Raw genomic sequence first — 6,000 nt, 5'->3', positions numbered from 1 at the left:
GCTCAGTCTAAATTTTTTTTATTTGATAGTTTTTTTTCTCTAAAATCTCTTAGCATTTGTTGCGAATGAAACTCATGGCAAATGTTTTTTTTTTTTTTGCCGGAAGTAATTATTTCCCACGATAAAATTTCTTCATAAATAAGCATTTCCAACAAAATACTTTGTGGAAAATATATATTTTCTAGGAAAGTATTTTATCGGAAATACTAAAGATCACTTTTTCCACGGAGATGTGTCTTGGCTGAACACTTTTTGCCACAACCTCTTTCCATGGAGAATGATGTTATTTCCCACCATATTATACCAGATGAGACCTTATTTGCCACTGGAAAAAAAAGTTTTAACCGCCACATATGTCGTGGGAAAAAGAAGACTTTTCCTATGAATTTGTGGTTTGGTGAAAAAAGACTCTTTCTCCACCTATTATATGCCACGAGTCTTCTACGAAACAAATTGGTGGGAAATTTTTTTTTTTCCACTAAAGATATACTTTTTCCCACGACTGTCACTCTTACATGTAAGTAGGGATTCTAGAAGTTAGAAACTTTATCACTAATAACTTAGTGACATAAAAAATGCTAACTTAGAGTAAAATGATCATTTTACCCTCTACATGTGAAAAGAATGATAATTTTACCCATAACTTAAGGATTTCACATTCTAAGTCTAAAAATTACCAAAATTTACATTTCTCATATACATTTTGTCCTAAACTCAAATATAAACTCAAAAAAATTTAAAACAATTCACAACCATAAAAATTACAGCATGGACGAAACTTTCTTAGGCCATTTCTCTTTAATTTTTGTTGCAATTTTATCCAACTTCAACAGTCATACCTAAATCAAAATATTGCAACATAGATCATACATCCTATACTTAGAAGCATGCTTAAAAAGACCAACAAAAATTCACTTTACATAAAAACAAAACTTTCTAGTAAAAAGATCCAAACTTTTTAACTAAAATACAAACCCTTAAATCTCAAGGTTTTGACTCTTTTAAAAACAAATATATCCACGAACTTCAAAAATTCAAAAATTCAAAACTTTCTTCTAACATGCCCATAACACACTCCTAAGAATTATCATGCTTTGAATCAATACATAAAAGTCACAAAAAATACAAAATCTCACTTGAAATACTAGGTTCCAACACTTAGTAAAAAACTGAATTGTTTTCTCAACTTTGCTTTGATCAAACATATGATCTTAGACATACCATGATGAAATATTCAAACCGACAAAATCATATGGTTTCAAGATATTTCCTAAAGTAGATCCAATCATTAAACTTAAAATCACATAGCCAAAATTAAACTAAAACATGGATCTATCCAAAAACCTCACATTTGTTACTTAACCGAGTATCCTATGCACACAAATAATTTTTTTTCAAATAAACAACTAAAATCTTCAAAAAAACATCCTAACATGTAGACCAAAGGCTTAGGATCATCAAATAAAAATATCAAAGCCATTGGAGTAAGATTAAATCATAAAAGATCCAAACTTTCTTAAAACATAAACTATTTTTCTCCTTCCAGTTTTTAAGTTTCTAGATCTGAGAAGATATTTCATCAAAATTTTTTATAAAGCAATGAATCCTTAAAAAACATTGATATAAACATGTTGAAAATACTATATAAAAATTTCGGACCAAGATCTGTCCATTAACTTGGTAAAAAACTCCAAAATACAACATTATCCAGTTTATCGCCCAAACAGACATTTCCATGGTTAAAGTAGCTTTTTATCTATCAAATTCTCATGAAAATAAACAAAAAAATACCCACTGAAACTAGACTCAAATAAGAACATATTTCATGAATGAGTCTTAGTGAAATAATACTTACAAGGGCTTTGAAATTGGAAGGTAAGAAAGCTTAGAAAATTGCCCAAGAGAGGACTCTATGTGTTATCTTCATGAACGAAAATGAAAATGGGTAAAATAAGTGAAATGATGACCTGCACACCTAAAACACTTTTGAAGAGTTAAGTATGGCTATGACTGACACCTTGATGGATGGTAATTAAGTCACAAAAATATACAAATAGTGAGTGGGAATGGGTTGCTATTGCAGTGTAAAAGAGAGGTTGTGATGTGGATTTTCCTCTCACATCAATTGACTATTTGGAGCTATCATGTGTAGTGGATGGTTAGTCTTGAGAAGGTGGAAACTTCCTTAAGAAGCTTTATTAAGGTGGCCAAAATTCGTGGGCCTTAAACAAGTGGACTTCATTTTGGGGTTTAAAGAGGGTTGGGTTAGTGTTTGAGATGCTATTAAGCTCAAATTCAATTTTTCTTAATTCAATGAAATTTTCAGGGTTTAAAGGGTTGAATAATAATGCTCAAATTCAATTTTTCTGAATTCAATGAAATTTTCAGGGTTTAAAGGGTTGAATTATAATGCCATAGCATGGATTTAAGTACATGTAAAAATGATTTAATCAAGTGATTAAACACAGTGTTAAAAATCATATCCAATAGTGTTTTGAAATCAAGTTTTGGGTAACAGTTTAGGGTTTCAATTTCCTCCAAATTTTTTGGGGTTTCAATTGGATTCCAAATTTTTAGGGTTTCACTAGGGTTGAAACCATCTTTAGTTTGGCACGAATTGGTTGGTTGGATGAAATAAGATTTTTCTTAGGTGGCATAATGATTATGCCCAAACTAGTACGCGATGTTACAATATAGTTCAGGGTGTCGATCCTCAGGAAGTCGGAAGAAACACAACAAGACACAAGCTTAAAAGAAATGATCAAATTATAATATGACAAGAATTTGAAAATTCTACCTAAAGCACGTAATGAAAATGAGATTGGGGCACAGGTAAGAAGGCAAGTAAAGCTTTGGGCTTCCATCAGCTTGATCCAATACTCTGACTTTTTCAATCCAAACCATATACACAATTAAGAATTATAGCACAAAATTCCTAATTGGAAGATAAGACATTATATTCATGTACTTTCTCAAATTTAGTTCTAGAATCTATTCTTATTTTACAAACCACAATTTTTATATATAAAAATGAATATCAGATCTACTGACACAATGTTCACAAACAATAATGCAACAAAAGATCACATCAATGGCATGAAAAGTTTGTTTAAGTCACAATCATATATTTATAATCCTATAGCTCAACAAAATCAAACCATAGCAAGATTTAATATAATTGTCTCAAACTTATAATATCCAAAACAAATAAAGAATTGAATCCTAGAATCTTAACCAATAAAACTTAATCTATGAATTGAAATATAGTCAAAATATTTTCACCAATTAATTTTTGTCCTAGGCTTTACCCAAGATTTCGATCTCCATAGAAGAACTAAAAATTAAAATTGCATTTGTTTTCTCTAGATTTGTGCCTCATTCCTTAAAAAAGTGCTCAATTTTGTGATAATGATATGCTTATATAGGGTAAGAAAGAAACCCTAACGTCTTCATGATTCCCACATAAAAAATTGCCTAAATTTTAGGATTCAACTTGAAAGCCAAGTACGCGCTCAAGAGTTCGAATTTAGAAATTCTTATTAGAGACAAATTTGTTGCCCTTTAAAATAGATTACTCTTCAGAACCATTCTTTCCACAAGCTTACTTGAGATCAGAACAGTTAAAACAAAAAGTTATAATGATGCTTAGGTTAGACTATATAGAAAAAAAAAAGAAAAAAAAAGAATGAAAGAAAATGATTAAAAAACTTCCAAGTACATACCTAAAGAACCTTATTAAATATCTCAATAAACCACATTCCTCAGATATACTCTTCAACCTTTCAAATCACTAAATAATGCATCTTTTTCTTTTTGTTTATATTTTTTCATTTATAATTTTTTTTTAGCTCAACAATTTGGTGAACACGTGCATCTTACCTTTATATTCTGCTATTTCTACCCAACTTTGGTATTTTTACCTTTGAAGCTCACTCACTTGAACACCTTATAACTCGTGTTCTTTTTTTTTTTTTTTTATTCATTACAAAAAAAGAATTTCACATCTAGTACACACTTGGAAGTAAAAAGGGCAGAAAAAATCAGCGTATAGGTTATACTCTAATGTGGAGAGGTATAAATAATGTTGGTATATGAAGAAAAAAGGGATATATGTGTTTCTTGGCTCAAAGTTAACTATTAGAAATCTATAATTCAAAGGGTTGGCTTAAAAGACTCAAACGTTAATCCTAAATTGACCTTCATCATATCCCAAGAATATCTATTATCATACCACAAACCATACAATGATATTTTCAAAAGAATTGCCGAATTCAAAAAATCAATGAACGCTTATCACAATTTCTAGCATTTGTTGGTTCTCAATCCTCTCCAAAACTCACAAATAAAAACTTAAGCAAAAGAGTTCTCCAGATACGTGTGTCAAACCAACATCTTACCACAAAATTTAGATGAGTGCATTAGAAATCCTGTGAATACCTTAGCATAATGATCAAGATGGGTTTGTTGAATTCACTAAGATGATGATGCATGCGAATAAGTATACATGTGAATGGATGTACATGTGATGCTAAAAAAAATTATGACACATATAAACGTGCCACAGAGTTTCAACAAGCATTTGTAAATGCATAATTTGCACCACCCCCAACTTAAATGAAACATTGTTCTCAATTTTTAAAAATAAAAATTGAATGGGGAGTAACTGAAGATGGTAGAATACACCTGATGTGTAACGTGGGTAGCCCGGTAAACATAAGAGATGGAAAACTGAAATGGTGAAATGACACTATCCTGCAAACAAAAAACAAAGAAAGTAGCAACAAACAAAAAGAAAGAAAAGGAACTGAACGGTGTGTTTAAGTTTGATAGACCGAGTTTGTAAGTGGAATGTCTTCCACTTCAGGCACTTGCCTATCAATAAGGATTTTGAGGCGTTGACCATTTACTTTAAAAATCTGAACAACCTTAGGATCCTCTATTCCTATCGCCCCGTTTTCAAAAACATGCTTCACTATAAAAGGGTTGGTCCACCTAAACCGAATTTTTTCTTGGTGCTTGTGAAGTCTAGAATCATATAAGTATACTCGGTCATAATTCTTAAACGTCTTCCTAGCAATATTTTTATCATGAAACGCTTTCATTTTAGCCTTATAGATTTTAGAGTTCTCATAAGTATCATTTCTCAACTCCTCTAACTCGATCAACTGAAATTTCTTAAGTTTACCCGCGTTTAATTTCGAAGAAATACTAACAAGAGAAGTGTCACTTATGCCGAGAAATGTATGTTTTATTTTTGAGGGTGGCAGTTTCAATTCCAATTTGGGACTCTCCATGTTTGAAAGAATTTGTTTTTCACTTTTCTTAGACAAATCCTCAAATTTCGGTTGCAAATCCTGTGTTCCCTTATCCTGAGTTTCATAAGAAATAACACAAATATCAACAACATCAGATGAATCACTAATAGTATCAAACTCAGAATTAACAAAGAAATATTTAGGATGATCAAAATCATGAGTTGTGTGAACTCCCTTGTCTATGAGTGCATCAATCATGAACATGTGGTCATTGGTGGCACTCATCATTATCTTTTGACTGTTTTCCAATATAAAAAATATTCACATCTAGAGTCATATTCCTAAAAGAGAGTTTTATTGGTTAATTCCTGTAATTAATATGAGCATTAACAGTAGTAAGTAAATACCTACATAATATAAGAGGAATTTTAGAGTCAGACTCAACAACTGACTAAGTGTCCAAAATTAAAAAATCAATTGGTTAGTAAGACTTGTCAATTTAGATCAAAACATTATCAACTATCCCTCTCAGTTTCTTAATTAAACGGTCAGCCAATTGAAGCACAACATAAGTGGACTTAATTTCACCCAAACCAATTTGCAAATAAATGGAATAAGATATCAAATTTACACTAGCTCCTAAATCTAGCAAGGCTTGCCCAAACTCATGATTCCCAATATTACATGTAATGGTTGGACAACCAGAGTCCTTGTATTTAAGAGGAATTTGCTGCTCAATTACAAC

The sequence above is a fragment of the Juglans regia genome, chromosome 16, assembly GCF_001411555.2.
Source record: "Juglans regia cultivar Chandler chromosome 16, Walnut 2.0, whole genome shotgun sequence".
Taxonomy (NCBI): Eukaryota; Viridiplantae; Streptophyta; class Magnoliopsida; order Fagales; family Juglandaceae; genus Juglans; species Juglans regia.
Note: the sequence above shows the minus strand (reverse complement) of the source record.